The 25,569-nt window shown below is 54.0% G+C and overlaps 65 non-coding genes across 65 annotated transcripts; 52 read left to right on the plus strand and 13 right to left on the minus strand.

The window, feature by feature from the left end:
- The first annotated feature begins 1 nt into the window (after nt 1).
- On the plus strand, nt 2-75 carry Trnai-aau (transfer RNA isoleucine (anticodon AAU)). The gene has a single exon. It is a non-coding gene; the product is annotated as a tRNA-Ile (tRNA).
- A 583-nt stretch (nt 76-658) lies between these two features.
- Trnag-ucc (transfer RNA glycine (anticodon UCC)) lies at nt 659-730 on the minus strand. Its single transcript has one exon. It is a non-coding gene; the product is annotated as a tRNA-Gly (tRNA).
- Nucleotides 731-1,091: 361 nt separating this feature from the next.
- On the plus strand, nt 1,092-1,162 carry Trnag-gcc (transfer RNA glycine (anticodon GCC)). The gene has a single exon. It is a non-coding gene; the product is annotated as a tRNA-Gly (tRNA).
- Nucleotides 1,163-1,322: 160 nt separating this feature from the next.
- On the plus strand, nt 1,323-1,395 carry Trnam-cau (transfer RNA methionine (anticodon CAU)). The gene has a single exon. It is a non-coding gene; the product is annotated as a tRNA-Met (tRNA).
- Nucleotides 1,396-1,700: 305 nt separating this feature from the next.
- Nucleotides 1,701-1,772, plus strand: Trnae-uuc (transfer RNA glutamic acid (anticodon UUC)). Its single transcript has one exon. It is a non-coding gene; the product is annotated as a tRNA-Glu (tRNA).
- A 199-nt stretch (nt 1,773-1,971) lies between these two features.
- Trnai-aau (transfer RNA isoleucine (anticodon AAU)) lies at nt 1,972-2,045 on the plus strand. The gene has a single exon. It is a non-coding gene; the product is annotated as a tRNA-Ile (tRNA).
- A 583-nt stretch (nt 2,046-2,628) lies between these two features.
- Trnag-ucc (transfer RNA glycine (anticodon UCC)) lies at nt 2,629-2,700 on the minus strand. Its single transcript has one exon. It is a non-coding gene; the product is annotated as a tRNA-Gly (tRNA).
- Nucleotides 2,701-3,061: 361 nt separating this feature from the next.
- On the plus strand, nt 3,062-3,132 carry Trnag-gcc (transfer RNA glycine (anticodon GCC)). Its single transcript has one exon. It is a non-coding gene; the product is annotated as a tRNA-Gly (tRNA).
- A 160-nt stretch (nt 3,133-3,292) lies between these two features.
- On the plus strand, nt 3,293-3,365 carry Trnam-cau (transfer RNA methionine (anticodon CAU)). The gene has a single exon. It is a non-coding gene; the product is annotated as a tRNA-Met (tRNA).
- Nucleotides 3,366-3,670: 305 nt separating this feature from the next.
- Trnae-uuc (transfer RNA glutamic acid (anticodon UUC)) lies at nt 3,671-3,742 on the plus strand. Its single transcript has one exon. It is a non-coding gene; the product is annotated as a tRNA-Glu (tRNA).
- Nucleotides 3,743-3,941: 199 nt separating this feature from the next.
- Nucleotides 3,942-4,015, plus strand: Trnai-aau (transfer RNA isoleucine (anticodon AAU)). The gene has a single exon. It is a non-coding gene; the product is annotated as a tRNA-Ile (tRNA).
- Nucleotides 4,016-4,598: 583 nt separating this feature from the next.
- Nucleotides 4,599-4,670, minus strand: Trnag-ucc (transfer RNA glycine (anticodon UCC)). The gene has a single exon. It is a non-coding gene; the product is annotated as a tRNA-Gly (tRNA).
- A 361-nt stretch (nt 4,671-5,031) lies between these two features.
- On the plus strand, nt 5,032-5,102 carry Trnag-gcc (transfer RNA glycine (anticodon GCC)). Its single transcript has one exon. It is a non-coding gene; the product is annotated as a tRNA-Gly (tRNA).
- Nucleotides 5,103-5,262: 160 nt separating this feature from the next.
- On the plus strand, nt 5,263-5,335 carry Trnam-cau (transfer RNA methionine (anticodon CAU)). The gene has a single exon. It is a non-coding gene; the product is annotated as a tRNA-Met (tRNA).
- Nucleotides 5,336-5,640: 305 nt separating this feature from the next.
- Nucleotides 5,641-5,712, plus strand: Trnae-uuc (transfer RNA glutamic acid (anticodon UUC)). Its single transcript has one exon. It is a non-coding gene; the product is annotated as a tRNA-Glu (tRNA).
- A 199-nt stretch (nt 5,713-5,911) lies between these two features.
- Trnai-aau (transfer RNA isoleucine (anticodon AAU)) lies at nt 5,912-5,985 on the plus strand. Its single transcript has one exon. It is a non-coding gene; the product is annotated as a tRNA-Ile (tRNA).
- A 583-nt stretch (nt 5,986-6,568) lies between these two features.
- Trnag-ucc (transfer RNA glycine (anticodon UCC)) lies at nt 6,569-6,640 on the minus strand. Its single transcript has one exon. It is a non-coding gene; the product is annotated as a tRNA-Gly (tRNA).
- A 361-nt stretch (nt 6,641-7,001) lies between these two features.
- Trnag-gcc (transfer RNA glycine (anticodon GCC)) lies at nt 7,002-7,072 on the plus strand. Its single transcript has one exon. It is a non-coding gene; the product is annotated as a tRNA-Gly (tRNA).
- A 160-nt stretch (nt 7,073-7,232) lies between these two features.
- Nucleotides 7,233-7,305, plus strand: Trnam-cau (transfer RNA methionine (anticodon CAU)). The gene has a single exon. It is a non-coding gene; the product is annotated as a tRNA-Met (tRNA).
- Nucleotides 7,306-7,610: 305 nt separating this feature from the next.
- On the plus strand, nt 7,611-7,682 carry Trnae-uuc (transfer RNA glutamic acid (anticodon UUC)). Its single transcript has one exon. It is a non-coding gene; the product is annotated as a tRNA-Glu (tRNA).
- A 199-nt stretch (nt 7,683-7,881) lies between these two features.
- On the plus strand, nt 7,882-7,955 carry Trnai-aau (transfer RNA isoleucine (anticodon AAU)). The gene has a single exon. It is a non-coding gene; the product is annotated as a tRNA-Ile (tRNA).
- A 583-nt stretch (nt 7,956-8,538) lies between these two features.
- On the minus strand, nt 8,539-8,610 carry Trnag-ucc (transfer RNA glycine (anticodon UCC)). The gene has a single exon. It is a non-coding gene; the product is annotated as a tRNA-Gly (tRNA).
- A 361-nt stretch (nt 8,611-8,971) lies between these two features.
- Trnag-gcc (transfer RNA glycine (anticodon GCC)) lies at nt 8,972-9,042 on the plus strand. Its single transcript has one exon. It is a non-coding gene; the product is annotated as a tRNA-Gly (tRNA).
- A 160-nt stretch (nt 9,043-9,202) lies between these two features.
- On the plus strand, nt 9,203-9,275 carry Trnam-cau (transfer RNA methionine (anticodon CAU)). The gene has a single exon. It is a non-coding gene; the product is annotated as a tRNA-Met (tRNA).
- A 305-nt stretch (nt 9,276-9,580) lies between these two features.
- On the plus strand, nt 9,581-9,652 carry Trnae-uuc (transfer RNA glutamic acid (anticodon UUC)). Its single transcript has one exon. It is a non-coding gene; the product is annotated as a tRNA-Glu (tRNA).
- Nucleotides 9,653-9,851: 199 nt separating this feature from the next.
- On the plus strand, nt 9,852-9,925 carry Trnai-aau (transfer RNA isoleucine (anticodon AAU)). Its single transcript has one exon. It is a non-coding gene; the product is annotated as a tRNA-Ile (tRNA).
- Nucleotides 9,926-10,498: 573 nt separating this feature from the next.
- Trnag-ucc (transfer RNA glycine (anticodon UCC)) lies at nt 10,499-10,570 on the minus strand. The gene has a single exon. It is a non-coding gene; the product is annotated as a tRNA-Gly (tRNA).
- Nucleotides 10,571-10,931: 361 nt separating this feature from the next.
- Nucleotides 10,932-11,002, plus strand: Trnag-gcc (transfer RNA glycine (anticodon GCC)). Its single transcript has one exon. It is a non-coding gene; the product is annotated as a tRNA-Gly (tRNA).
- Nucleotides 11,003-11,162: 160 nt separating this feature from the next.
- Nucleotides 11,163-11,235, plus strand: Trnam-cau (transfer RNA methionine (anticodon CAU)). The gene has a single exon. It is a non-coding gene; the product is annotated as a tRNA-Met (tRNA).
- A 305-nt stretch (nt 11,236-11,540) lies between these two features.
- Nucleotides 11,541-11,612, plus strand: Trnae-uuc (transfer RNA glutamic acid (anticodon UUC)). The gene has a single exon. It is a non-coding gene; the product is annotated as a tRNA-Glu (tRNA).
- A 199-nt stretch (nt 11,613-11,811) lies between these two features.
- On the plus strand, nt 11,812-11,885 carry Trnai-aau (transfer RNA isoleucine (anticodon AAU)). The gene has a single exon. It is a non-coding gene; the product is annotated as a tRNA-Ile (tRNA).
- A 583-nt stretch (nt 11,886-12,468) lies between these two features.
- On the minus strand, nt 12,469-12,540 carry Trnag-ucc (transfer RNA glycine (anticodon UCC)). The gene has a single exon. It is a non-coding gene; the product is annotated as a tRNA-Gly (tRNA).
- Nucleotides 12,541-12,901: 361 nt separating this feature from the next.
- On the plus strand, nt 12,902-12,972 carry Trnag-gcc (transfer RNA glycine (anticodon GCC)). Its single transcript has one exon. It is a non-coding gene; the product is annotated as a tRNA-Gly (tRNA).
- Nucleotides 12,973-13,132: 160 nt separating this feature from the next.
- On the plus strand, nt 13,133-13,205 carry Trnam-cau (transfer RNA methionine (anticodon CAU)). The gene has a single exon. It is a non-coding gene; the product is annotated as a tRNA-Met (tRNA).
- A 305-nt stretch (nt 13,206-13,510) lies between these two features.
- Trnae-uuc (transfer RNA glutamic acid (anticodon UUC)) lies at nt 13,511-13,582 on the plus strand. The gene has a single exon. It is a non-coding gene; the product is annotated as a tRNA-Glu (tRNA).
- A 199-nt stretch (nt 13,583-13,781) lies between these two features.
- Nucleotides 13,782-13,855, plus strand: Trnai-aau (transfer RNA isoleucine (anticodon AAU)). The gene has a single exon. It is a non-coding gene; the product is annotated as a tRNA-Ile (tRNA).
- Nucleotides 13,856-14,438: 583 nt separating this feature from the next.
- Trnag-ucc (transfer RNA glycine (anticodon UCC)) lies at nt 14,439-14,510 on the minus strand. The gene has a single exon. It is a non-coding gene; the product is annotated as a tRNA-Gly (tRNA).
- Nucleotides 14,511-14,871: 361 nt separating this feature from the next.
- Nucleotides 14,872-14,942, plus strand: Trnag-gcc (transfer RNA glycine (anticodon GCC)). The gene has a single exon. It is a non-coding gene; the product is annotated as a tRNA-Gly (tRNA).
- A 160-nt stretch (nt 14,943-15,102) lies between these two features.
- On the plus strand, nt 15,103-15,175 carry Trnam-cau (transfer RNA methionine (anticodon CAU)). Its single transcript has one exon. It is a non-coding gene; the product is annotated as a tRNA-Met (tRNA).
- Nucleotides 15,176-15,480: 305 nt separating this feature from the next.
- On the plus strand, nt 15,481-15,552 carry Trnae-uuc (transfer RNA glutamic acid (anticodon UUC)). The gene has a single exon. It is a non-coding gene; the product is annotated as a tRNA-Glu (tRNA).
- Nucleotides 15,553-15,751: 199 nt separating this feature from the next.
- Trnai-aau (transfer RNA isoleucine (anticodon AAU)) lies at nt 15,752-15,825 on the plus strand. Its single transcript has one exon. It is a non-coding gene; the product is annotated as a tRNA-Ile (tRNA).
- Nucleotides 15,826-16,408: 583 nt separating this feature from the next.
- Nucleotides 16,409-16,480, minus strand: Trnag-ucc (transfer RNA glycine (anticodon UCC)). The gene has a single exon. It is a non-coding gene; the product is annotated as a tRNA-Gly (tRNA).
- A 361-nt stretch (nt 16,481-16,841) lies between these two features.
- Trnag-gcc (transfer RNA glycine (anticodon GCC)) lies at nt 16,842-16,912 on the plus strand. The gene has a single exon. It is a non-coding gene; the product is annotated as a tRNA-Gly (tRNA).
- A 160-nt stretch (nt 16,913-17,072) lies between these two features.
- Trnam-cau (transfer RNA methionine (anticodon CAU)) lies at nt 17,073-17,145 on the plus strand. Its single transcript has one exon. It is a non-coding gene; the product is annotated as a tRNA-Met (tRNA).
- A 305-nt stretch (nt 17,146-17,450) lies between these two features.
- On the plus strand, nt 17,451-17,522 carry Trnae-uuc (transfer RNA glutamic acid (anticodon UUC)). The gene has a single exon. It is a non-coding gene; the product is annotated as a tRNA-Glu (tRNA).
- A 199-nt stretch (nt 17,523-17,721) lies between these two features.
- Nucleotides 17,722-17,795, plus strand: Trnai-aau (transfer RNA isoleucine (anticodon AAU)). The gene has a single exon. It is a non-coding gene; the product is annotated as a tRNA-Ile (tRNA).
- Nucleotides 17,796-18,378: 583 nt separating this feature from the next.
- Nucleotides 18,379-18,450, minus strand: Trnag-ucc (transfer RNA glycine (anticodon UCC)). Its single transcript has one exon. It is a non-coding gene; the product is annotated as a tRNA-Gly (tRNA).
- A 361-nt stretch (nt 18,451-18,811) lies between these two features.
- Nucleotides 18,812-18,882, plus strand: Trnag-gcc (transfer RNA glycine (anticodon GCC)). Its single transcript has one exon. It is a non-coding gene; the product is annotated as a tRNA-Gly (tRNA).
- A 160-nt stretch (nt 18,883-19,042) lies between these two features.
- Trnam-cau (transfer RNA methionine (anticodon CAU)) lies at nt 19,043-19,115 on the plus strand. Its single transcript has one exon. It is a non-coding gene; the product is annotated as a tRNA-Met (tRNA).
- A 305-nt stretch (nt 19,116-19,420) lies between these two features.
- Nucleotides 19,421-19,492, plus strand: Trnae-uuc (transfer RNA glutamic acid (anticodon UUC)). The gene has a single exon. It is a non-coding gene; the product is annotated as a tRNA-Glu (tRNA).
- A 199-nt stretch (nt 19,493-19,691) lies between these two features.
- Trnai-aau (transfer RNA isoleucine (anticodon AAU)) lies at nt 19,692-19,765 on the plus strand. The gene has a single exon. It is a non-coding gene; the product is annotated as a tRNA-Ile (tRNA).
- A 573-nt stretch (nt 19,766-20,338) lies between these two features.
- Trnag-ucc (transfer RNA glycine (anticodon UCC)) lies at nt 20,339-20,410 on the minus strand. The gene has a single exon. It is a non-coding gene; the product is annotated as a tRNA-Gly (tRNA).
- A 361-nt stretch (nt 20,411-20,771) lies between these two features.
- Nucleotides 20,772-20,842, plus strand: Trnag-gcc (transfer RNA glycine (anticodon GCC)). The gene has a single exon. It is a non-coding gene; the product is annotated as a tRNA-Gly (tRNA).
- Nucleotides 20,843-21,002: 160 nt separating this feature from the next.
- Nucleotides 21,003-21,075, plus strand: Trnam-cau (transfer RNA methionine (anticodon CAU)). Its single transcript has one exon. It is a non-coding gene; the product is annotated as a tRNA-Met (tRNA).
- Nucleotides 21,076-21,380: 305 nt separating this feature from the next.
- Nucleotides 21,381-21,452, plus strand: Trnae-uuc (transfer RNA glutamic acid (anticodon UUC)). The gene has a single exon. It is a non-coding gene; the product is annotated as a tRNA-Glu (tRNA).
- A 199-nt stretch (nt 21,453-21,651) lies between these two features.
- Trnai-aau (transfer RNA isoleucine (anticodon AAU)) lies at nt 21,652-21,725 on the plus strand. Its single transcript has one exon. It is a non-coding gene; the product is annotated as a tRNA-Ile (tRNA).
- Nucleotides 21,726-22,308: 583 nt separating this feature from the next.
- Trnag-ucc (transfer RNA glycine (anticodon UCC)) lies at nt 22,309-22,380 on the minus strand. The gene has a single exon. It is a non-coding gene; the product is annotated as a tRNA-Gly (tRNA).
- Nucleotides 22,381-22,741: 361 nt separating this feature from the next.
- On the plus strand, nt 22,742-22,812 carry Trnag-gcc (transfer RNA glycine (anticodon GCC)). Its single transcript has one exon. It is a non-coding gene; the product is annotated as a tRNA-Gly (tRNA).
- Nucleotides 22,813-22,972: 160 nt separating this feature from the next.
- On the plus strand, nt 22,973-23,045 carry Trnam-cau (transfer RNA methionine (anticodon CAU)). The gene has a single exon. It is a non-coding gene; the product is annotated as a tRNA-Met (tRNA).
- A 305-nt stretch (nt 23,046-23,350) lies between these two features.
- Trnae-uuc (transfer RNA glutamic acid (anticodon UUC)) lies at nt 23,351-23,422 on the plus strand. Its single transcript has one exon. It is a non-coding gene; the product is annotated as a tRNA-Glu (tRNA).
- A 199-nt stretch (nt 23,423-23,621) lies between these two features.
- On the plus strand, nt 23,622-23,695 carry Trnai-aau (transfer RNA isoleucine (anticodon AAU)). The gene has a single exon. It is a non-coding gene; the product is annotated as a tRNA-Ile (tRNA).
- A 583-nt stretch (nt 23,696-24,278) lies between these two features.
- Nucleotides 24,279-24,350, minus strand: Trnag-ucc (transfer RNA glycine (anticodon UCC)). Its single transcript has one exon. It is a non-coding gene; the product is annotated as a tRNA-Gly (tRNA).
- Nucleotides 24,351-24,711: 361 nt separating this feature from the next.
- On the plus strand, nt 24,712-24,782 carry Trnag-gcc (transfer RNA glycine (anticodon GCC)). Its single transcript has one exon. It is a non-coding gene; the product is annotated as a tRNA-Gly (tRNA).
- Nucleotides 24,783-24,942: 160 nt separating this feature from the next.
- Nucleotides 24,943-25,015, plus strand: Trnam-cau (transfer RNA methionine (anticodon CAU)). The gene has a single exon. It is a non-coding gene; the product is annotated as a tRNA-Met (tRNA).
- A 305-nt stretch (nt 25,016-25,320) lies between these two features.
- On the plus strand, nt 25,321-25,392 carry Trnae-uuc (transfer RNA glutamic acid (anticodon UUC)). The gene has a single exon. It is a non-coding gene; the product is annotated as a tRNA-Glu (tRNA).
- Nucleotides 25,393-25,569: the final 177 nt, after the last annotated feature.

Consider the following 25,569-nt stretch of genomic DNA (forward strand, 5'->3'; position numbering starts at 1 on the left):
AGGCCCGTTAGCTCAGTTGGTTAGAGCGTCGTGCTAATAACGCGAAGGTCGCGGGTTCGATCCCCCCACGGGCCACTACTCTTTTACTACTACGAAAAGGCAGCGCCGATTTCAGCTGGCGAGTGTGATGACCAAAAGATCATCACCATGCGTGGAAGTTGACAGAGGATCCGAACCCGACTTGTCGGGAAGCGCTACAGCATTCACTCGGCAATGGGCATAATATTTTGAATACACTGGTTCTCAACCGATGAAGAGAAAATGAAAGAAAATGTCTGATTGCCGATGCGTAACAACTTTGGCCCTTGTCAGTACTTGGGCGGGTGAGCGCGTGGGAACACAGTGTACTATTGGCAGTTTTACTTCCTATTTTTCTTTTCGGAGCTACAGCCCGATTCGGTGAGGGAGACGCCACCGTGAAATGAAGGGGCGTGCTGTGTGTCCATCGCCTCGCCTCTCCTCCCCTCTCTCAGTCGTTTATCGTGCTTGTCGTTTTGATATAGGCCGATTTGAGAGCGTCAGCTCTCGCGTCAGCTGAGCAAAGTCGAGACAAGTCGAGACACACTAAGGGCTGGTATGCAGCGAGTAAGAGGGGGGAAAAAAACAATAATTTAAGAGCGCGCGGCAAAAGTACTCATACGCGAAATTAAAAGCCTGCTGCGGTGGCCGGGAATCGAACCCGGATCAACTGCTTGGAAGGCAACTATGCTGACCATTACACCACCACCGCACAAGCGAGCGCCCCGCCTCCGCGCTGTGTCGGCTTCCCGCCTGTCGGCAGCGGCCGAAGGTGATCGTACCTGGCAGGCGCATTTCGAGGTAGGCTAGGGGAGCACATCCAGACGCATTCGGACAGCGTATCCGCGCACATTTCGCATCCTTTGGCAAGAGTCGGCGCCGGCGACGCAACAGTACGCAGAGGACCGCGTTCTGGAGGCATTTTTAAGCAGTGCCGTGCAGTGCAGTGCAGTGCAGTGCAGGATTCAGCGTCTGCAGCGTCTTCTGCACAGAATGCTACGGCGCTTGACGGCAGCCCCACTTTCCCTTGAGACATCTGCTCGGGAAGCAGCGCGAAGTTACCGCTGGCCAGAGCATCGGTGGTTCAGTGGTAGAATGCTCGCCTGCCACGCGGGCGGCCCGGGTTCGATTCCCGGCCGATGCATCATTTTGCTTTCCCGCGATAATGCTGCCGCAACACCGCAATCAACTGGGCCGGCAATGAACGTGTAGCAACAGAACACGTTATCCAGGAAGTACAGTGTTTCTACGTCTAATATTGGGTACGCAACTTACCCAGTTTCCAGGAGAAACGGTTCACCCGTGCCTCGGTAGCGCAGTAGGCAGCGCGTAAGTCTCATAATCTTAAGGTCGTGAGTTCGATCCTCACCCGGGGCATTTAATTTTCTGTGACTGATGGTGGTGCTGTTGCTAGGGCGCCAACGTATTTCTTGTTTGTTATCCACAACGTTTCAACGCTTCAGCGGGAAAATGTTTACTTCCGCTTATTGCTACTTACAGCTTCCCTTTTCCTCTTCTTCCAGCACAGCATGAAGCCAAAAGCATTGCTCTGCGACGTTTGAGGTGCGCGCCTTGCCAGTCAGTATGTGCAAAGATGCTCGCAAAGAGAGAAGGGCGCCGACGTGGCACTCGACACGAAATGCGACAAGCGACCGTACGAACGGTCCAATGGAACGGCCACATCCGGTGTGGTCTAGTGGCTAGGATACCTGGCTTTCACCCAGGAGGCCCGGGTTCGATTCCCGGTACCGGAACGTAATTTTTTTCCACACGAATCGTGACAAGTTTGAGCTGTCCGAGCGGCCGTTTCCCGTCCTGCTCGCAATATAGCTACTGTTTCGTGACCGTCAGCAGAATATAGACTAGGGAAGCAGACACACGACGACCATAGAAATGGTGTATGGCTTCATGCCAGCTGTTTCCAGTTTAGGGCTGAGCAACTGCATCTGCCGAGGCCCGTTAGCTCAGTTGGTTAGAGCGTCGTGCTAATAACGCGAAGGTCGCGGGTTCGATCCCCCCACGGGCCACTACTCTTTTACTACTACGAAAAGGCAGCGCCGATTTCAGCTGGCGAGTGTGATGACCAAAAGATCATCACCATGCGTGGAAGTTGACAGAGGATCCGAACCCGACTTGTCGGGAAGCGCTACAGCATTCACTCGGCAATGGGCATAATATTTTGAATACACTGGTTCTCAACCGATGAAGAGAAAATGAAAGAAAATGTCTGATTGCCGATGCGTAACAACTTTGGCCCTTGTCAGTACTTGGGCGGGTGAGCGCGTGGGAACACAGTGTACTATTGGCAGTTTTACTTCCTATTTTTCTTTTCGGAGCTACAGCCCGATTCGGTGAGGGAGACGCCACCGTGAAATGAAGGGGCGTGCTGTGTGTCCATCGCCTCGCCTCTCCTCCCCTCTCTCAGTCGTTTATCGTGCTTGTCGTTTTGATATAGGCCGATTTGAGAGCGTCAGCTCTCGCGTCAGCTGAGCAAAGTCGAGACAAGTCGAGACACACTAAGGGCTGGTATGCAGCGAGTAAGAGGGGGGAAAAAAACAATAATTTAAGAGCGCGCGGCAAAAGTACTCATACGCGAAATTAAAAGCCTGCTGCGGTGGCCGGGAATCGAACCCGGATCAACTGCTTGGAAGGCAACTATGCTGACCATTACACCACCACCGCACAAGCGAGCGCCCCGCCTCCGCGCTGTGTCGGCTTCCCGCCTGTCGGCAGCGGCCGAAGGTGATCGTACCTGGCAGGCGCATTTCGAGGTAGGCTAGGGGAGCACATCCAGACGCATTCGGACAGCGTATCCGCGCACATTTCGCATCCTTTGGCAAGAGTCGGCGCCGGCGACGCAACAGTACGCAGAGGACCGCGTTCTGGAGGCATTTTTAAGCAGTGCCGTGCAGTGCAGTGCAGTGCAGTGCAGGATTCAGCGTCTGCAGCGTCTTCTGCACAGAATGCTACGGCGCTTGACGGCAGCCCCACTTTCCCTTGAGACATCTGCTCGGGAAGCAGCGCGAAGTTACCGCTGGCCAGAGCATCGGTGGTTCAGTGGTAGAATGCTCGCCTGCCACGCGGGCGGCCCGGGTTCGATTCCCGGCCGATGCATCATTTTGCTTTCCCGCGATAATGCTGCCGCAACACCGCAATCAACTGGGCCGGCAATGAACGTGTAGCAACAGAACACGTTATCCAGGAAGTACAGTGTTTCTACGTCTAATATTGGGTACGCAACTTACCCAGTTTCCAGGAGAAACGGTTCACCCGTGCCTCGGTAGCGCAGTAGGCAGCGCGTAAGTCTCATAATCTTAAGGTCGTGAGTTCGATCCTCACCCGGGGCATTTAATTTTCTGTGACTGATGGTGGTGCTGTTGCTAGGGCGCCAACGTATTTCTTGTTTGTTATCCACAACGTTTCAACGCTTCAGCGGGAAAATGTTTACTTCCGCTTATTGCTACTTACAGCTTCCCTTTTCCTCTTCTTCCAGCACAGCATGAAGCCAAAAGCATTGCTCTGCGACGTTTGAGGTGCGCGCCTTGCCAGTCAGTATGTGCAAAGATGCTCGCAAAGAGAGAAGGGCGCCGACGTGGCACTCGACACGAAATGCGACAAGCGACCGTACGAACGGTCCAATGGAACGGCCACATCCGGTGTGGTCTAGTGGCTAGGATACCTGGCTTTCACCCAGGAGGCCCGGGTTCGATTCCCGGTACCGGAACGTAATTTTTTTCCACACGAATCGTGACAAGTTTGAGCTGTCCGAGCGGCCGTTTCCCGTCCTGCTCGCAATATAGCTACTGTTTCGTGACCGTCAGCAGAATATAGACTAGGGAAGCAGACACACGACGACCATAGAAATGGTGTATGGCTTCATGCCAGCTGTTTCCAGTTTAGGGCTGAGCAACTGCATCTGCCGAGGCCCGTTAGCTCAGTTGGTTAGAGCGTCGTGCTAATAACGCGAAGGTCGCGGGTTCGATCCCCCCACGGGCCACTACTCTTTTACTACTACGAAAAGGCAGCGCCGATTTCAGCTGGCGAGTGTGATGACCAAAAGATCATCACCATGCGTGGAAGTTGACAGAGGATCCGAACCCGACTTGTCGGGAAGCGCTACAGCATTCACTCGGCAATGGGCATAATATTTTGAATACACTGGTTCTCAACCGATGAAGAGAAAATGAAAGAAAATGTCTGATTGCCGATGCGTAACAACTTTGGCCCTTGTCAGTACTTGGGCGGGTGAGCGCGTGGGAACACAGTGTACTATTGGCAGTTTTACTTCCTATTTTTCTTTTCGGAGCTACAGCCCGATTCGGTGAGGGAGACGCCACCGTGAAATGAAGGGGCGTGCTGTGTGTCCATCGCCTCGCCTCTCCTCCCCTCTCTCAGTCGTTTATCGTGCTTGTCGTTTTGATATAGGCCGATTTGAGAGCGTCAGCTCTCGCGTCAGCTGAGCAAAGTCGAGACAAGTCGAGACACACTAAGGGCTGGTATGCAGCGAGTAAGAGGGGGGAAAAAAACAATAATTTAAGAGCGCGCGGCAAAAGTACTCATACGCGAAATTAAAAGCCTGCTGCGGTGGCCGGGAATCGAACCCGGATCAACTGCTTGGAAGGCAACTATGCTGACCATTACACCACCACCGCACAAGCGAGCGCCCCGCCTCCGCGCTGTGTCGGCTTCCCGCCTGTCGGCAGCGGCCGAAGGTGATCGTACCTGGCAGGCGCATTTCGAGGTAGGCTAGGGGAGCACATCCAGACGCATTCGGACAGCGTATCCGCGCACATTTCGCATCCTTTGGCAAGAGTCGGCGCCGGCGACGCAACAGTACGCAGAGGACCGCGTTCTGGAGGCATTTTTAAGCAGTGCCGTGCAGTGCAGTGCAGTGCAGTGCAGGATTCAGCGTCTGCAGCGTCTTCTGCACAGAATGCTACGGCGCTTGACGGCAGCCCCACTTTCCCTTGAGACATCTGCTCGGGAAGCAGCGCGAAGTTACCGCTGGCCAGAGCATCGGTGGTTCAGTGGTAGAATGCTCGCCTGCCACGCGGGCGGCCCGGGTTCGATTCCCGGCCGATGCATCATTTTGCTTTCCCGCGATAATGCTGCCGCAACACCGCAATCAACTGGGCCGGCAATGAACGTGTAGCAACAGAACACGTTATCCAGGAAGTACAGTGTTTCTACGTCTAATATTGGGTACGCAACTTACCCAGTTTCCAGGAGAAACGGTTCACCCGTGCCTCGGTAGCGCAGTAGGCAGCGCGTAAGTCTCATAATCTTAAGGTCGTGAGTTCGATCCTCACCCGGGGCATTTAATTTTCTGTGACTGATGGTGGTGCTGTTGCTAGGGCGCCAACGTATTTCTTGTTTGTTATCCACAACGTTTCAACGCTTCAGCGGGAAAATGTTTACTTCCGCTTATTGCTACTTACAGCTTCCCTTTTCCTCTTCTTCCAGCACAGCATGAAGCCAAAAGCATTGCTCTGCGACGTTTGAGGTGCGCGCCTTGCCAGTCAGTATGTGCAAAGATGCTCGCAAAGAGAGAAGGGCGCCGACGTGGCACTCGACACGAAATGCGACAAGCGACCGTACGAACGGTCCAATGGAACGGCCACATCCGGTGTGGTCTAGTGGCTAGGATACCTGGCTTTCACCCAGGAGGCCCGGGTTCGATTCCCGGTACCGGAACGTAATTTTTTTCCACACGAATCGTGACAAGTTTGAGCTGTCCGAGCGGCCGTTTCCCGTCCTGCTCGCAATATAGCTACTGTTTCGTGACCGTCAGCAGAATATAGACTAGGGAAGCAGACACACGACGACCATAGAAATGGTGTATGGCTTCATGCCAGCTGTTTCCAGTTTAGGGCTGAGCAACTGCATCTGCCGAGGCCCGTTAGCTCAGTTGGTTAGAGCGTCGTGCTAATAACGCGAAGGTCGCGGGTTCGATCCCCCCACGGGCCACTACTCTTTTACTACTACGAAAAGGCAGCGCCGATTTCAGCTGGCGAGTGTGATGACCAAAAGATCATCACCATGCGTGGAAGTTGACAGAGGATCCGAACCCGACTTGTCGGGAAGCGCTACAGCATTCACTCGGCAATGGGCATAATATTTTGAATACACTGGTTCTCAACCGATGAAGAGAAAATGAAAGAAAATGTCTGATTGCCGATGCGTAACAACTTTGGCCCTTGTCAGTACTTGGGCGGGTGAGCGCGTGGGAACACAGTGTACTATTGGCAGTTTTACTTCCTATTTTTCTTTTCGGAGCTACAGCCCGATTCGGTGAGGGAGACGCCACCGTGAAATGAAGGGGCGTGCTGTGTGTCCATCGCCTCGCCTCTCCTCCCCTCTCTCAGTCGTTTATCGTGCTTGTCGTTTTGATATAGGCCGATTTGAGAGCGTCAGCTCTCGCGTCAGCTGAGCAAAGTCGAGACAAGTCGAGACACACTAAGGGCTGGTATGCAGCGAGTAAGAGGGGGGAAAAAAACAATAATTTAAGAGCGCGCGGCAAAAGTACTCATACGCGAAATTAAAAGCCTGCTGCGGTGGCCGGGAATCGAACCCGGATCAACTGCTTGGAAGGCAACTATGCTGACCATTACACCACCACCGCACAAGCGAGCGCCCCGCCTCCGCGCTGTGTCGGCTTCCCGCCTGTCGGCAGCGGCCGAAGGTGATCGTACCTGGCAGGCGCATTTCGAGGTAGGCTAGGGGAGCACATCCAGACGCATTCGGACAGCGTATCCGCGCACATTTCGCATCCTTTGGCAAGAGTCGGCGCCGGCGACGCAACAGTACGCAGAGGACCGCGTTCTGGAGGCATTTTTAAGCAGTGCCGTGCAGTGCAGTGCAGTGCAGTGCAGGATTCAGCGTCTGCAGCGTCTTCTGCACAGAATGCTACGGCGCTTGACGGCAGCCCCACTTTCCCTTGAGACATCTGCTCGGGAAGCAGCGCGAAGTTACCGCTGGCCAGAGCATCGGTGGTTCAGTGGTAGAATGCTCGCCTGCCACGCGGGCGGCCCGGGTTCGATTCCCGGCCGATGCATCATTTTGCTTTCCCGCGATAATGCTGCCGCAACACCGCAATCAACTGGGCCGGCAATGAACGTGTAGCAACAGAACACGTTATCCAGGAAGTACAGTGTTTCTACGTCTAATATTGGGTACGCAACTTACCCAGTTTCCAGGAGAAACGGTTCACCCGTGCCTCGGTAGCGCAGTAGGCAGCGCGTAAGTCTCATAATCTTAAGGTCGTGAGTTCGATCCTCACCCGGGGCATTTAATTTTCTGTGACTGATGGTGGTGCTGTTGCTAGGGCGCCAACGTATTTCTTGTTTGTTATCCACAACGTTTCAACGCTTCAGCGGGAAAATGTTTACTTCCGCTTATTGCTACTTACAGCTTCCCTTTTCCTCTTCTTCCAGCACAGCATGAAGCCAAAAGCATTGCTCTGCGACGTTTGAGGTGCGCGCCTTGCCAGTCAGTATGTGCAAAGATGCTCGCAAAGAGAGAAGGGCGCCGACGTGGCACTCGACACGAAATGCGACAAGCGACCGTACGAACGGTCCAATGGAACGGCCACATCCGGTGTGGTCTAGTGGCTAGGATACCTGGCTTTCACCCAGGAGGCCCGGGTTCGATTCCCGGTACCGGAACGTAATTTTTTTCCACACGAATCGTGACAAGTTTGAGCTGTCCGAGCGGCCGTTTCCCGTCCTGCTCGCAATATAGCTACTGTTTCGTGACCGTCAGCAGAATATAGACTAGGGAAGCAGACACACGACGACCATAGAAATGGTGTATGGCTTCATGCCAGCTGTTTCCAGTTTAGGGCTGAGCAACTGCATCTGCCGAGGCCCGTTAGCTCAGTTGGTTAGAGCGTCGTGCTAATAACGCGAAGGTCGCGGGTTCGATCCCCCCACGGGCCACTACTCTTTTACTACTACGAAAAGGCAGCGCCGATTTCAGCTGGCGAGTGTGATGACCAAAAGATCATCACCATGCGTGGAAGTTGACAGAGGATCCGAACCCGACTTGTCGGGAAGCGCTACAGCATTCACTCGGCAATGGGCATAATATTTTGAATACACTGGTTCTCAACCGATGAAGAGAAAATGAAAGAAAATGTCTGATTGCCGATGCGTAACAACTTTGGCCCTTGTCAGTACTTGGGCGGGTGAGCGCGTGGGAACACAGTGTACTATTGGCAGTTTTACTTCCTATTTTTCTTTTCGGAGCTACAGCCCGATTCGGTGAGGGAGACGCCACCGTGAAATGAAGGGGCGTGCTGTGTGTCCATCGCCTCGCCTCTCCTCCCCTCTCTCAGTCGTTTATCGTGCTTGTCGTTTTGATATAGGCCGATTTGAGAGCGTCAGCTCTCGCGTCAGCTGAGCAAAGTCGAGACAAGTCGAGACACACTAAGGGCTGGTATGCAGCGAGTAAGAGGGGGGAAAAAAACAATAATTTAAGAGCGCGCGGCAAAAGTACTCATACGCGAAATTAAAAGCCTGCTGCGGTGGCCGGGAATCGAACCCGGATCAACTGCTTGGAAGGCAACTATGCTGACCATTACACCACCACCGCACAAGCGAGCGCCCCGCCTCCGCGCTGTGTCGGCTTCCCGCCTGTCGGCAGCGGCCGAAGGTGATCGTACCTGGCAGGCGCATTTCGAGGTAGGCTAGGGGAGCACATCCAGACGCATTCGGACAGCGTATCCGCGCACATTTCGCATCCTTTGGCAAGAGTCGGCGCCGGCGACGCAACAGTACGCAGAGGACCGCGTTCTGGAGGCATTTTTAAGCAGTGCCGTGCAGTGCAGTGCAGTGCAGTGCAGGATTCAGCGTCTGCAGCGTCTTCTGCACAGAATGCTACGGCGCTTGACGGCAGCCCCACTTTCCCTTGAGACATCTGCTCGGGAAGCAGCGCGAAGTTACCGCTGGCCAGAGCATCGGTGGTTCAGTGGTAGAATGCTCGCCTGCCACGCGGGCGGCCCGGGTTCGATTCCCGGCCGATGCATCATTTTGCTTTCCCGCGATAATGCTGCCGCAACACCGCAATCAACTGGGCCGGCAATGAACGTGTAGCAACAGAACACGTTATCCAGGAAGTACAGTGTTTCTACGTCTAATATTGGGTACGCAACTTACCCAGTTTCCAGGAGAAACGGTTCACCCGTGCCTCGGTAGCGCAGTAGGCAGCGCGTAAGTCTCATAATCTTAAGGTCGTGAGTTCGATCCTCACCCGGGGCATTTAATTTTCTGTGACTGATGGTGGTGCTGTTGCTAGGGCGCCAACGTATTTCTTGTTTGTTATCCACAACGTTTCAACGCTTCAGCGGGAAAATGTTTACTTCCGCTTATTGCTACTTACAGCTTCCCTTTTCCTCTTCTTCCAGCACAGCATGAAGCCAAAAGCATTGCTCTGCGACGTTTGAGGTGCGCGCCTTGCCAGTCAGTATGTGCAAAGATGCTCGCAAAGAGAGAAGGGCGCCGACGTGGCACTCGACACGAAATGCGACAAGCGACCGTACGAACGGTCCAATGGAACGGCCACATCCGGTGTGGTCTAGTGGCTAGGATACCTGGCTTTCACCCAGGAGGCCCGGGTTCGATTCCCGGTACCGGAACGTAATTTTTTTCCACACGAATCGTGACAAGTTTGAGCTGTCCGAGCGGCCGTTTCCCGTCCTGCTCGCAATATAGCTACTGTTTCGTGACCGTCAGCAGAATATAGACTAGGGAAGCAGACACACGACGACCATAGAAATGGTGTATGGCTTCATGCCAGCTGTTTCCAGTTTAGGGCTGAGCAACTGCATCTGCCGAGGCCCGTTAGCTCAGTTGGTTAGAGCGTCGTGCTAATAACGCGAAGGTCGCGGGTTCGATCCCCCCACGGGCCACTACTCTTTTACTACTACGAAAAGGCAGCGCCGATTTCAGCTGGCGAGTGTGATGACCAAAAGATCATCACCATGCGTGGAAGTTGACAGAGGATCCGAACCCGACTTGTCGGGAAGCGCTACAGCATTCACTCGGCAATGGGCATAATATTTTGAATACACTGGTTCTCAACCGATGAAGAGAAAATGAAAGAAAATGTCTGATTGCCGATGCGTAACAACTTTGGCCCTTGTCAGTACTTGGGCGGGTGAGCGCGTGGGAACACACTGTACTATTGGCAGTTTTACTTCCTATTTTTCTTTTCGGAGCTACAGCCCGATTCGGTGAGGGAGACGCCACCGTGAAATGAAGGGGCGTGCTGTGTGTCCATCGCCTCGCCTCTCCTCCCCTCTCTCAGTCGTTTATCGTGCTTGTCGTTTTGATATAGGCCGATTTGAGAGCGTCAGCTCTCGCGTCAGCTGAGCAAAGTCGAGACACACTAAGGGCTGGTATGCAGCGAGTAAGAGGGGGGAAAAAAACAATAATTTAAGAGCGCGCGGCAAAAGTACTCATACGCGAAATTAAAAGCCTGCTGCGGTGGCCGGGAATCGAACCCGGATCAACTGCTTGGAAGGCAACTATGCTGACCATTACACCACCACCGCACAAGCGAGCGCCCCGCCTCCGCGCTGTGTCGGCTTCCCGCCTGTCGGCAGCGGCCGAAGGTGATCGTACCTGGCAGGCGCATTTCGAGGTAGGCTAGGGGAGCACATCCAGACGCATTCGGACAGCGTATCCGCGCACATTTCGCATCCTTTGGCAAGAGTCGGCGCCGGCGACGCAACAGTACGCAGAGGACCGCGTTCTGGAGGCATTTTTAAGCAGTGCCGTGCAGTGCAGTGCAGTGCAGTGCAGGATTCAGCGTCTGCAGCGTCTTCTGCACAGAATGCTACGGCGCTTGACGGCAGCCCCACTTTCCCTTGAGACATCTGCTCGGGAAGCAGCGCGAAGTTACCGCTGGCCAGAGCATCGGTGGTTCAGTGGTAGAATGCTCGCCTGCCACGCGGGCGGCCCGGGTTCGATTCCCGGCCGATGCATCATTTTGCTTTCCCGCGATAATGCTGCCGCAACACCGCAATCAACTGGGCCGGCAATGAACGTGTAGCAACAGAACACGTTATCCAGGAAGTACAGTGTTTCTACGTCTAATATTGGGTACGCAACTTACCCAGTTTCCAGGAGAAACGGTTCACCCGTGCCTCGGTAGCGCAGTAGGCAGCGCGTAAGTCTCATAATCTTAAGGTCGTGAGTTCGATCCTCACCCGGGGCATTTAATTTTCTGTGACTGATGGTGGTGCTGTTGCTAGGGCGCCAACGTATTTCTTGTTTGTTATCCACAACGTTTCAACGCTTCAGCGGGAAAATGTTTACTTCCGCTTATTGCTACTTACAGCTTCCCTTTTCCTCTTCTTCCAGCACAGCATGAAGCCAAAAGCATTGCTCTGCGACGTTTGAGGTGCGCGCCTTGCCAGTCAGTATGTGCAAAGATGCTCGCAAAGAGAGAAGGGCGCCGACGTGGCACTCGACACGAAATGCGACAAGCGACCGTACGAACGGTCCAATGGAACGGCCACATCCGGTGTGGTCTAGTGGCTAGGATACCTGGCTTTCACCCAGGAGGCCCGGGTTCGATTCCCGGTACCGGAACGTAATTTTTTTCCACACGAATCGTGACAAGTTTGAGCTGTCCGAGCGGCCGTTTCCCGTCCTGCTCGCAATATAGCTACTGTTTCGTGACCGTCAGCAGAATATAGACTAGGGAAGCAGACACACGACGACCATAGAAATGGTGTATGGCTTCATGCCAGCTGTTTCCAGTTTAGGGCTGAGCAACTGCATCTGCCGAGGCCCGTTAGCTCAGTTGGTTAGAGCGTCGTGCTAATAACGCGAAGGTCGCGGGTTCGATCCCCCCACGGGCCACTACTCTTTTACTACTACGAAAAGGCAGCGCCGATTTCAGCTGGCGAGTGTGATGACCAAAAGATCATCACCATGCGTGGAAGTTGACAGAGGATCCGAACCCGACTTGTCGGGAAGCGCTACAGCATTCACTCGGCAATGGGCATAATATTTTGAATACACTGGTTCTCAACCGATGAAGAGAAAATGAAAGAAAATGTCTGATTGCCGATGCGTAACAACTTTGGCCCTTGTCAGTACTTGGGCGGGTGAGCGCGTGGGAACACAGTGTACTATTGGCAGTTTTACTTCCTATTTTTCTTTTCGGAGCTACAGCCCGATTCGGTGAGGGAGACGCCACCGTGAAATGAAGGGGCGTGCTGTGTGTCCATCGCCTCGCCTCTCCTCCCCTCTCTCAGTCGTTTATCGTGCTTGTCGTTTTGATATAGGCCGATTTGAGAGCGTCAGCTCTCGCGTCAGCTGAGCAAAGTCGAGACAAGTCGAGACACACTAAGGGCTGGTATGCAGCGAGTAAGAGGGGGGAAAAAAACAATAATTTAAGAGCGCGCGGCAAAAGTACTCATACGCGAAATTAAAAGCCTGCTGCGGTGGCCGGGAATCGAACCCGGATCAACTGCTTGGAAGGCAACTATGCTGACCATTACACCACCACCGCACAAGCGAGCGCCCCGCCTCCGCGCTGTGTCGGCTTCCCGCCTGTCGGCAGCGGCCGAAGGTGATCGTACCTGGCAGGCGCATTTCGAGGTAGGCTAGGGGAGCACATCCAGACGCATTCGGACAGCGTATCCGCGCACATTTCGCATCCTTTGGCAAGAGTCGGCGCCGGCGACGCAACAGTACGCAGAGGACCGCGTTGTGGAGGCATTTTTAAGCAGTGCCGTGCAGTGCAGTGCAGTGCAGTGCAGGATTCAGCGTCTGCAGCGTCTTCTGCACAGAATGCTACGGCGCTTGACGGCAGCCCCACTTTCCCTTGAGACATCTGCTCGGGAAGCAGCGCGAAGTTACCGCTGGCCAGAGCATCGGTGGTTCAGTGGTAGAATGCTCGCCTGCCACGCGGGCGGCCCGGGTTCGATTCCCGGCCGATGCATCATTTTGCTTTCCCGCGATAATGCTGCCGCAACACCGCAATCAACTGGGCCGGCAATGAACGTGTAGCAACAGAACACGTTATCCAGGAAGTACAGTGTTTCTACGTCTAATATTGGGTACGCAACTTACCCAGTTTCCAGGAGAAACGGTTCACCCGTGCCTCGGTAGCGCAGTAGGCAGCGCGTAAGTCTCATAATCTTAAGGTCGTGAGTTCGATCCTCACCCGGGGCATTTAATTTTCTGTGACTGATGGTGGTGCTGTTGCTAGGGCGCCAACGTATTTCTTGTTTGTTATCCACAACGTTTCAACGCTTCAGCGGGAAAATGTTTACTTCCGCTTATTGCTACTTACAGCTTCCCTTTTCCTCTTCTTCCAGCACAGCATGAAGCCAAAAGCATTGCTCTGCGACGTTTGAGGTGCGCGCCTTGCCAGTCAGTATGTGCAAAGATGCTCGCAAAGAGAGAAGGGCGCCGACGTGGCACTCGACACGAAATGCGACAAGCGACCGTACGAACGGTCCAATGGAACGGCCACATCCGGTGTGGTCTAGTGGCTAGGATACCTGGCTTTCACCCAGGAGGCCCGGGTTCGATTCCCGGTACCGGAACGTAATTTTTTTCCACACGAATCGTGACAAGTTTGAGCTGTCCGAGCGGCCGTTTCCCGTCCTGCTCGCAATATAGCTACTGTTTCGTGACCGTCAGCAGAATATAGACTAGGGAAGCAGACACACGACGACCATAGAAATGGTGTATGGCTTCATGCCAGCTGTTTCCAGTTTAGGGCTGAGCAACTGCATCTGCCGAGGCCCGTTAGCTCAGTTGGTTAGAGCGTCGTGCTAATAACGCGAAGGTCGCGGGTTCGATCCCCCCACGGGCCACTACTCTTTTACTACTACGAAAAGGCAGCGCCGATTTCAGCTGGCGAGTGTGATGACCAAAAGATCATCACCATGCGTGGAAGTTGACAGAGGATCCGAACCCGACTTGTCGGGAAGCGCTACAGCATTCACTCGGCAATGGGCATAATATTTTGAATACACTGGTTCTCAACCGATGAAGAGAAAATGAAAGAAAATGTCTGATTGCCGATGCGTAACAACTTTGGCCCTTGTCAGTACTTGGGCGGGTGAGCGCGTGGGAACACAGTGTACTATTGGCAGTTTTACTTCCTATTTTTCTTTTCGGAGCTACAGCCCGATTCGGTGAGGGAGACGCCACCGTGAAATGAAGGGGCGTGCTGTGTGTCCATCGCCTCGCCTCTCCTCCCCTCTCTCAGTCGTTTATCGTGCTTGTCGTTTTGATATAGGCCGATTTGAGAGCGTCAGCTCTCGCGTCAGCTGAGCAAAGTCGAGACAAGTCGAGACACACTAAGGGCTGGTATGCAGCGAGTAAGAGGGGGGAAAAAAACAATAATTTAAGAGCGCGCGGCAAAAGTACTCATACGCGAAATTAAAAGCCTGCTGCGGTGGCCGGGAATCGAACCCGGATCAACTGCTTGGAAGGCAACTATGCTGACCATTACACCACCACCGCACAAGCGAGCGCCCCGCCTCCGCGCTGTGTCGGCTTCCCGCCTGTCGGCAGCGGCCGAAGGTGATCGTACCTGGCAGGCGCATTTCGAGGTAGGCTAGGGGAGCACATCCAGACGCATTCGGACAGCGTATCCGCGCACATTTCGCATCCTTTGGCAAGAGTCGGCGCCGGCGACGCAACAGTACGCAGAGGACCGCGTTCTGGAGGCATTTTTAAGCAGTGCCGTGCAGTGCAGTGCAGTGCAGTGCAGGATTCAGCGTCTGCAGCGTCTTCTGCACAGAATGCTACGGCGCTTGACGGCAGCCCCACTTTCCCTTGAGACATCTGCTCGGGAAGCAGCGCGAAGTTACCGCTGGCCAGAGCATCGGTGGTTCAGTGGTAGAATGCTCGCCTGCCACGCGGGCGGCCCGGGTTCGATTCCCGGCCGATGCATCATTTTGCTTTCCCGCGATAATGCTGCCGCAACACCGCAATCAACTGGGCCGGCAATGAACGTGTAGCAACAGAACACGTTATCCAGGAAGTACAGTGTTTCTACGTCTAATATTGGGTACGCAACTTACCCAGTTTCCAGGAGAAACGGTTCACCCGTGCCTCGGTAGCGCAGTAGGCAGCGCGTAAGTCTCATAATCTTAAGGTCGTGAGTTCGATCCTCACCCGGGGCATTTAATTTTCTGTGACTGATGGTGGTGCTGTTGCTAGGGCGCCAACGTATTTCTTGTTTGTTATCCACAACGTTTCAACGCTTCAGCGGGAAAATGTTTACTTCCGCTTATTGCTACTTACAGCTTCCCTTTTCCTCTTCTTCCAGCACAGCATGAAGCCAAAAGCATTGCTCTGCGACGTTTGAGGTGCGCGCCTTGCCAGTCAGTATGTGCAAAGATGCTCGCAAAGAGAGAAGGGCGCCGACGTGGCACTCGACACGAAATGCGACAAGCGACCGTACGAACGGTCCAATGGAACGGCCACATCCGGTGTGGTCTAGTGGCTAGGATACCTGGCTTTCACCCAGGAGGCCCGGGTTCGATTCCCGGTACCGGAACGTAATTTTTTTCCACACGAATCGTGACAAGTTTGAGCTGTCCGAGCGGCCGTTTCCCGTCCTGCTCGCAATATAGCTACTGTTTCGTGACCGTCAGCAGAATATAGACTAGGGAAGCAGACACACGACGACCATAGAAATGGTGTATGGCTTCATGCCAGCTGTTTCCAGTTTAGGGCTGAGCAACTGCATCTGCCGAGGCCCGTTAGCTCAGTTGGTTAGAGCGTCGTGCTAATAACGCGAAGGTCGCGGGTTCGATCCCCCCACGGGCCACTACTCTTTTACTACTACGAAAAGGCAGCGCCGATTTCAGCTGGCGAGTGTGATGACCAAAAGATCATCACCATGCGTGGAAGTTGACAGAGGATCCGAACCCGACTTGTCGGGAAGCGCTACAGCATTCACTCGGCAATGGGCATAATATTTTGAATACACTGGTTCTCAACCGATGAAGAGAAAATGAAAGAAAATGTCTGATTGCCGATGCGTAACAACTTTGGCCCTTGTCAGTACTTGGGCGGGTGAGCGCGTGGGAACACAGTGTACTATTGGCAGTTTTACTTCCTATTTTTCTTTTCGGAGCTACAGCCCGATTCGGTGAGGGAGACGCCACCGTGAAATGAAGGGGCGTGCTGTGTGTCCATCGCCTCGCCTCTCCTCCCCTCTCTCAGTCGTTTATCGTGCTTGTCGTTTTGATATAGGCCGATTTGAGAGCGTCAGCTCTCGCGTCAGCTGAGCAAAGTCGAGACAAGTCGAGACACACTAAGGGCTGGTATGCAGCGAGTAAGAGGGGGGAAAAAAACAATAATTTAAGAGCGCGCGGCAAAAGTACTCATACGCGAAATTAAAAGCCTGCTGCGGTGGCCGGGAATCGAACCCGGATCAACTGCTTGGAAGGCAACTATGCTGACCATTACACCACCACCGCACAAGCGAGCGCCCCGCCTCCGCGCTGTGTCGGCTTCCCGCCTGTCGGCAGCGGCCGAAGGTGATCGTACCTGGCAGGCGCATTTCGAGGTAGGCTAGGGGAGCACATCCAGACGCATTCGGACAGCGTATCCGCGCACATTTCGCATCCTTTGGCAAGAGTCGGCGCCGGCGACGCAACAGTACGCAGAGGACCGCGTTCTGGAGGCATTTTTAAGCAGTGCCGTGCAGTGCAGTGCAGTGCAGTGCAGGATTCAGCGTCTGCAGCGTCTTCTGCACAGAATGCTACGGCGCTTGACGGCAGCCCCACTTTCCCTTGAGACATCTGCTCGGGAAGCAGCGCGAAGTTACCGCTGGCCAGAGCATCGGTGGTTCAGTGGTAGAATGCTCGCCTGCCACGCGGGCGGCCCGGGTTCGATTCCCGGCCGATGCATCATTTTGCTTTCCCGCGATAATGCTGCCGCAACACCGCAATCAACTGGGCCGGCAATGAACGTGTAGCAACAGAACACGTTATCCAGGAAGTACAGTGTTTCTACGTCTAATATTGGGTACGCAACTTACCCAGTTTCCAGGAGAAACGGTTCACCCGTGCCTCGGTAGCGCAGTAGGCAGCGCGTAAGTCTCATAATCTTAAGGTCGTGAGTTCGATCCTCACCCGGGGCATTTAATTTTCTGTGACTGATGGTGGTGCTGTTGCTAGGGCGCCAACGTATTTCTTGTTTGTTATCCACAACGTTTCAACGCTTCAGCGGGAAAATGTTTACTTCCGCTTATTGCTACTTACAGCTTCCCTTTTCCTCTTCTTCCAGCACAGCATGAAGCCAAAAGCATTGCTCTGCGACGTTTGAGGTGCGCGCCTTGCCAGTCAGTATGTGCAAAGATGCTCGCAAAGAGAGAAGGGCGCCGACGTGGCACTCGACACGAAATGCGACAAGCGACCGTACGAACGGTCCAATGGAACGGCCACATCCGGTGTGGTCTAGTGGCTAGGATACCTGGCTTTCACCCAGGAGGCCCGGGTTCGATTCCCGGTACCGGAACGTAATTTTTTTCCACACGAATCGTGACAAGTTTGAGCTGTCCGAGCGGCCGTTTCCCGTCCTGCTCGCAATATAGCTACTGTTTCGTGACCGTCAGCAGAATATAGACTAGGGAAGCAGACACACGACGACCATAGAAATGGTGTATGGCTTCATGCCAGCTGTTTCCAGTTTAGGGCTGAGCAACTGCATCTGCCGAGGCCCGTTAGCTCAGTTGGTTAGAGCGTCGTGCTAATAACGCGAAGGTCGCGGGTTCGATCCCCCCACGGGCCACTACTCTTTTACTACTACGAAAAGGCAGCGCCGATTTCAGCTGGCGAGTGTGATGACCAAAAGATCATCACCATGCGTGGAAGTTGACAGAGGATCCGAACCCGACTTGTCGGGAAGCGCTACAGCATTCACTCGGCAATGGGCATAATATTTTGAATACACTGGTTCTCAACCGATGAAGAGAAAATGAAAGAAAATGTCTGATTGCCGATGCGTAACAACTTTGGCCCTTGTCAGTACTTGGGCGGGTGAGCGCGTGGGAACACAGTGTACTATTGGCAGTTTTACTTCCTATTTTTCTTTTCGGAGCTACAGCCCGATTCGGTGAGGGAGACGCCACCGTGAAATGAAGGGGCGTGCTGTGTGTCCATCGCCTCGCCTCTCCTCCCCTCTCTCAGTCGTTTATCGTGCTTGTCGTTTTGATATAGGCCGATTTGAGAGCGTCAGCTCTCGCGTCAGCTGAGCAAAGTCGAGACAAGTCGAGACACACTAAGGGCTGGTATGCAGCGAGTAAGAGGGGGGAAAAAAACAATAATTTAAGAGCGCGCGGCAAAAGTACTCATACGCGAAATTAAAAGCCTGCTGCGGTGGCCGGGAATCGAACCCGGATCAACTGCTTGGAAGGCAACTATGCTGACCATTACACCACCACCGCACAAGCGAGCGCCCCGCCTCCGCGCTGTGTCGGCTTCCCGCCTGTCGGCAGCGGCCGAAGGTGATCGTACCTGGCAGGCGCATTTCGAGGTAGGCTAGGGGAGCACATCCAGACGCATTCGGACAGCGTATCCGCGCACATTTCGCATCCTTTGGCAAGAGTCGGCGCCGGCGACGCAACAGTACGCAGAGGACCGCGTTCTGGAGGCATTTTTAAGCAGTGCCGTGCAGTGCAGTGCAGTGCAGTGCAGGATTCAGCGTCTGCAGCGTCTTCTGCACAGAATGCTACGGCGCTTGACGGCAGCCCCACTTTCCCTTGAGACATCTGCTCGGGAAGCAGCGCGAAGTTACCGCTGGCCAGAGCATCGGTGGTTCAGTGGTAGAATGCTCGCCTGCCACGCGGGCGGCCCGGGTTCGATTCCCGGCCGATGCATCATTTTGCTTTCCCGCGATAATGCTGCCGCAACACCGCAATCAACTGGGCCGGCAATGAACGTGTAGCAACAGAACACGTTATCCAGGAAGTACAGTGTTTCTACGTCTAATATTGGGTACGCAACTTACCCAGTTTCCAGGAGAAACGGTTCACCCGTGCCTCGGTAGCGCAGTAGGCAGCGCGTAAGTCTCATAATCTTAAGGTCGTGAGTTCGATCCTCACCCGGGGCATTTAATTTTCTGTGACTGATGGTGGTGCTGTTGCTAGGGCGCCAACGTATTTCTTGTTTGTTATCCACAACGTTTCAACGCTTCAGCGGGAAAATGTTTACTTCCGCTTATTGCTACTTACAGCTTCCCTTTTCCTCTTCTTCCAGCACAGCATGAAGCCAAAAGCATTGCTCTGCGACGTTTGAGGTGCGCGCCTTGCCAGTCAGTATGTGCAAAGATGCTCGCAAAGAGAGAAGGGCGCCGACGTGGCACTCGACACGAAATGCGACAAGCGACCGTACGAACGGTCCAATGGAACGGCCACATCCGGTGTGGTCTAGTGGCTAGGATACCTGGCTTTCACCCAGGAGGCCCGGGTTCGATTCCCGGTACCGGAACGTAATTTTTTTCCACACGAATCGTGACAAGTTTGAGCTGTCCGAGCGGCCGTTTCCCGTCCTGCTCGCAATATAGCTACTGTTTCGTGACCGTCAGCAGAATATAGACTAGGGAAGCAGACACACGACGACCATAGAAATGGTGTATGGCTTCATGCCAGCTGTTTCCAGTTTAGGGCTGAGCAACTGCATCTGCCGAGGCCCGTTAGCTCAGTTGGTTAGAGCGTCGTGCTAATAACGCGAAGGTCGCGGGTTCGATCCCCCCACGGGCCACTACTCTTTTACTACTACGAAAAGGCAGCGCCGATTTCAGCTGGCGAGTGTGATGACCAAAAGATCATCACCATGCGTGGAAGTTGACAGAGGATCCGAACCCGACTTGTCGGGAAGCGCTACAGCATTCACTCGGCAATGGGCATAATATTTTGAATACACTGGTTCTCAACCGATGAAGAGAAAATGAAAGAAAATGTCTGATTGCCGATGCGTAACAACTTTGGCCCTTGTCAGTACTTGGGCGGGTGAGCGCGTGGGAACACACTGTACTATTGGCAGTTTTACTTCCTATTTTTCTTTTCGGAGCTACAGCCCGATTCGGTGAGGGAGACGCCACCGTGAAATGAAGGGGCGTGCTGTGTGTCCATCGCCTCGCCTCTCCTCCCCTCTCTCAGTCGTTTATCGTGCTTGTCGTTTTGATATAGGCCGATTTGAGAGCGTCAGCTCTCGCGTCAGCTGAGCAAAGTCGAGACACACTAAGGGCTGGTATGCAGCGAGTAAGAGGGGGGAAAAAAACAATAATTTAAGAGCGCGCGGCAAAAGTACTCATACGCGAAATTAAAAGCCTGCTGCGGTGGCCGGGAATCGAACCCGGATCAACTGCTTGGAAGGCAACTATGCTGACCATTACACCACCACCGCACAAGCGAGCGCCCCGCCTCCGCGCTGTGTCGGCTTCCCGCCTGTCGGCAGCGGCCGAAGGTGATCGTACCTGGCAGGCGCATTTCGAGGTAGGCTAGGGGAGCACATCCAGACGCATTCGGACAGCGTATCCGCGCACATTTCGCATCCTTTGGCAAGAGTCGGCGCCGGCGACGCAACAGTACGCAGAGGACCGCGTTCTGGAGGCATTTTTAAGCAGTGCCGTGCAGTGCAGTGCAGTGCAGTGCAGGATTCAGCGTCTGCAGCGTCTTCTGCACAGAATGCTACGGCGCTTGACGGCAGCCCCACTTTCCCTTGAGACATCTGCTCGGGAAGCAGCGCGAAGTTACCGCTGGCCAGAGCATCGGTGGTTCAGTGGTAGAATGCTCGCCTGCCACGCGGGCGGCCCGGGTTCGATTCCCGGCCGATGCATCATTTTGCTTTCCCGCGATAATGCTGCCGCAACACCGCAATCAACTGGGCCGGCAATGAACGTGTAGCAACAGAACACGTTATCCAGGAAGTACAGTGTTTCTACGTCTAATATTGGGTACGCAACTTACCCAGTTTCCAGGAGAAACGGTTCACCCGTGCCTCGGTAGCGCAGTAGGCAGCGCGTAAGTCTCATAATCTTAAGGTCGTGAGTTCGATCCTCACCCGGGGCATTTAATTTTCTGTGACTGATGGTGGTGCTGTTGCTAGGGCGCCAACGTATTTCTTGTTTGTTATCCACAACGTTTCAACGCTTCAGCGGGAAAATGTTTACTTCCGCTTATTGCTACTTACAGCTTCCCTTTTCCTCTTCTTCCAGCACAGCATGAAGCCAAAAGCATTGCTCTGCGACGTTTGAGGTGCGCGCCTTGCCAGTCAGTATGTGCAAAGATGCTCGCAAAGAGAGAAGGGCGCCGACGTGGCACTCGACACGAAATGCGACAAGCGACCGTACGAACGGTCCAATGGAACGGCCACATCCGGTGTGGTCTAGTGGCTAGGATACCTGGCTTTCACCCAGGAGGCCCGGGTTCGATTCCCGGTACCGGAACGTAATTTTTTTCCACACGAATCGTGACAAGTTTGAGCTGTCCGAGCGGCCGTTTCCCGTCCTGCTCGCAATATAGCTACTGTTTCGTGACCGTCAGCAGAATATAGACTAGGGAAGCAGACACACGACGACCATAGAAATGGTGTATGGCTTCATGCCAGCTGTTTCCAGTTTAGGGCTGAGCAACTGCATCTGCCGAGGCCCGTTAGCTCAGTTGGTTAGAGCGTCGTGCTAATAACGCGAAGGTCGCGGGTTCGATCCCCCCACGGGCCACTACTCTTTTACTACTACGAAAAGGCAGCGCCGATTTCAGCTGGCGAGTGTGATGACCAAAAGATCATCACCATGCGTGGAAGTTGACAGAGGATCCGAACCCGACTTGTCGGGAAGCGCTACAGCATTCACTCGGCAATGGGCATAATATTTTGAATACACTGGTTCTCAACCGATGAAGAGAAAATGAAAGAAAATGTCTGATTGCCGATGCGTAACAACTTTGGCCCTTGTCAGTACTTGGGCGGGTGAGCGCGTGGGAACACAGTGTACTATTGGCAGTTTTACTTCCTATTTTTCTTTTCGGAGCTACAGCCCGATTCGGTGAGGGAGACGCCACCGTGAAATGAAGGGGCGTGCTGTGTGTCCATCGCCTCGCCTCTCCTCCCCTCTCTCAGTCGTTTATCGTGCTTGTCGTTTTGATATAGGCCGATTTGAGAGCGTCAGCTCTCGCGTCAGCTGAGCAAAGTCGAGACAAGTCGAGACACACTAAGGGCTGGTATGCAGCGAGTAAGAGGGGGGAAAAAAACAATAATTTAAGAGCGCGCGGCAAAAGTACTCATACGCGAAATTAAAAGCCTGCTGCGGTGGCCGGGAATCGAACCCGGATCAACTGCTTGGAAGGCAACTATGCTGACCATTACACCACCACCGCACAAGCGAGCGCCCCGCCTCCGCGCTGTGTCGGCTTCCCGCCTGTCGGCAGCGGCCGAAGGTGATCGTACCTGGCAGGCGCATTTCGAGGTAGGCTAGGGGAGCACATCCAGACGCATTCGGACAGCGTATCCGCGCACATTTCGCATCCTTTGGCAAGAGTCGGCGCCGGCGACGCAACAGTACGCAGAGGACCGCGTTGTGGAGGCATTTTTAAGCAGTGCCGTGCAGTGCAGTGCAGTGCAGTGCAGGATTCAGCGTCTGCAGCGTCTTCTGCACAGAATGCTACGGCGCTTGACGGCAGCCCCACTTTCCCTTGAGACATCTGCTCGGGAAGCAGCGCGAAGTTACCGCTGGCCAGAGCATCGGTGGTTCAGTGGTAGAATGCTCGCCTGCCACGCGGGCGGCCCGGGTTCGATTCCCGGCCGATGCATCATTTTGCTTTCCCGCGATAATGCTGCCGCAACACCGCAATCAACTGGGCCGGCAATGAACGTGTAGCAACAGAACACGTTATCCAGGAAGTACAGTGTTTCTACGTCTAATATTGGGTACGCAACTTACCCAGTTTCCAGGAGAAACGGTTCACCCGTGCCTCGGTAGCGCAGTAGGCAGCGCGTAAGTCTCATAATCTTAAGGTCGTGAGTTCGATCCTCACCCGGGGCATTTAATTTTCTGTGACTGATGGTGGTGCTGTTGCTAGGGCGCCAACGTATTTCTTGTTTGTTATCCACAACGTTTCAACGCTTCAGCGGGAAAATGTTTACTTCCGCTTATTGCTACTTACAGCTTCCCTTTTCCTCTTCTTCCAGCACAGCATGAAGCCAAAAGCATTGCTCTGCGACGTTTGAGGTGCGCGCCTTGCCAGTCAGTATGTGCAAAGATGCTCGCAAAGAGAGAAGGGCGCCGACGTGGCACTCGACACGAAATGCGACAAGCGACCGTACGAACGGTCCAATGGAACGGCCACATCCGGTGTGGTCTAGTGGCTAGGATACCTGGCTTTCACCCAGGAGGCCCGGGTTCGATTCCCGGTACCGGAACGTAATTTTTTTCCACACGAATCGTGACAAGTTTGAGCTGTCCGAGCGGCCGTTTCCCGTCCTGCTCGCAATATAGCTACTGTTTCGTGACCGTCAGCAGAATATAGACTAGGGAAGCAGACACACGACGACCATAGAAATGGTGTATGGCTTCATGCCAGCTGTTTCCAGTTTAGGGCTGAGCAACTGCATCTGCCGAGGCCCGTTAGCTCAGTTGGTTAGAGCGTCGTGCTAATAACGCGAAGGTCGCGGGTTCGATCCCCCCACGGGCCACTACTCTTTTACTACTACGAAAAGGCAGCGCCGATTTCAGCTGGCGAGTGTGATGACCAAAAGATCATCACCATGCGTGGAAGTTGACAGAGGATCCGAACCCGACTTGTCGGGAAGCGCTACAGCATTCACTCGGCAATGGGCATAATATTTTGAATACACTGGTTCTCAACCGATGAAGAGAAAATGAAAGAAAATGTCTGATTGCCGATGCGTAACAACTTTGGCCCTTGTCAGTACTTGGGCGGGTGAGCGCGTGGGAACACAGTGTACTATTGGCAGTTTTACTTCCTATTTTTCTTTTCGGAGCTACAGCCCGATTCGGTGAGGGAGACGCCACCGTGAAATGAAGGGGCGTGCTGTGTGTCCATCGCCTCGCCTCTCCTCCCCTCTCTCAGTCGTTTATCGTGCTTGTCGTTTTGATATAGGCCGATTTGAGAGCGTCAGCTCTCGCGTCAGCTGAGCAAAGTCGAGACAAGTCGAGACACACTAAGGGCTGGTATGCAGCGAGTAAGAGGGGGGAAAAAAACAATAATTTAAGAGCGCGCGGCAAAAGTACTCATACGCGAAATTAAAAGCCTGCTGCGGTGGCCGGGAATCGAACCCGGATCAACTGCTTGGAAGGCAACTATGCTGACCATTACACCACCACCGCACAAGCGAGCGCCCCGCCTCCGCGCTGTGTCGGCTTCCCGCCTGTCGGCAGCGGCCGAAGGTGATCGTACCTGGCAGGCGCATTTCGAGGTAGGCTAGGGGAGCACATCCAGACGCATTCGGACAGCGTATCCGCGCACATTTCGCATCCTTTGGCAAGAGTCGGCGCCGGCGACGCAACAGTACGCAGAGGACCGCGTTGTGGAGGCATTTTTAAGCAGTGCCGTGCAGTGCAGTGCAGTGCAGTGCAGGATTCAGCGTCTGCAGCGTCTTCTGCACAGAATGCTACGGCGCTTGACGGCAGCCCCACTTTCCCTTGAGACATCTGCTCGGGAAGCAGCGCGAAGTTACCGCTGGCCAGAGCATCGGTGGTTCAGTGGTAGAATGCTCGCCTGCCACGCGGGCGGCCCGGGTTCGATTCCCGGCCGATGCATCATTTTGCTTTCCCGCGATAATGCTGCCGCAACACCGCAATCAACTGGGCCGGCAATGAACGTGTAGCAACAGAACACGTTATCCAGGAAGTACAGTGTTTCTACGTCTAATATTGGGTACGCAACTTACCCAGTTTCCAGGAGAAACGGTTCACCCGTGCCTCGGTAGCGCAGTAGGCAGCGCGTAAGTCTCATAATCTTAAGGTCGTGAGTTCGATCCTCACCCGGGGCATTTAATTTTCTGTGACTGATGGTGGTGCTGTTGCTAGGGCGCCAACGTATTTCTTGTTTGTTATCCACAACGTTTCAACGCTTCAGCGGGAAAATGTTTACTTCCGCTTATTGCTACTTACAGCTTCCCTTTTCCTCTTCTTCCAGCACAGCATGAAGCCAAAAGCATTGCTCTGCGACGTTTGAGGTGCGCGCCTTGCCAGTCAGTATGTGCAAAGATGCTCGCAAAGAGAGAAGGGCGCCGACGTGGCACTCGACACGAAATGCGACAAGCGACCGTACGAACGGTCCAATGGAACGGCCACATCCGGTGTGGTCTAGTGGCTAGGATACCTGGCTTTCACCCAGGAGGCCCGGGTTCGATTCCCGGTACCGGAACGTAATTTTTTTCCACACGAATCGTGACAAGTTTGAGCTGTCCGAGCGGCCGTTTCCCGTCCTGCTCGCAATATAGCTACTGTTTCGTGACCGTCAGCAGAATATAGACTAGGGAAGCAGACACACGACGACCATAGAAATGGTGTATGGCTTCATGCCAGCTGTTTCCAGTTTAGG

This window comes from Schistocerca cancellata, unplaced genomic scaffold (assembly GCF_023864275.1).
Source record: "Schistocerca cancellata isolate TAMUIC-IGC-003103 unplaced genomic scaffold, iqSchCanc2.1 HiC_scaffold_154, whole genome shotgun sequence".
NCBI classification, from domain to species: Eukaryota; Metazoa; Arthropoda; class Insecta; order Orthoptera; family Acrididae; genus Schistocerca; species Schistocerca cancellata.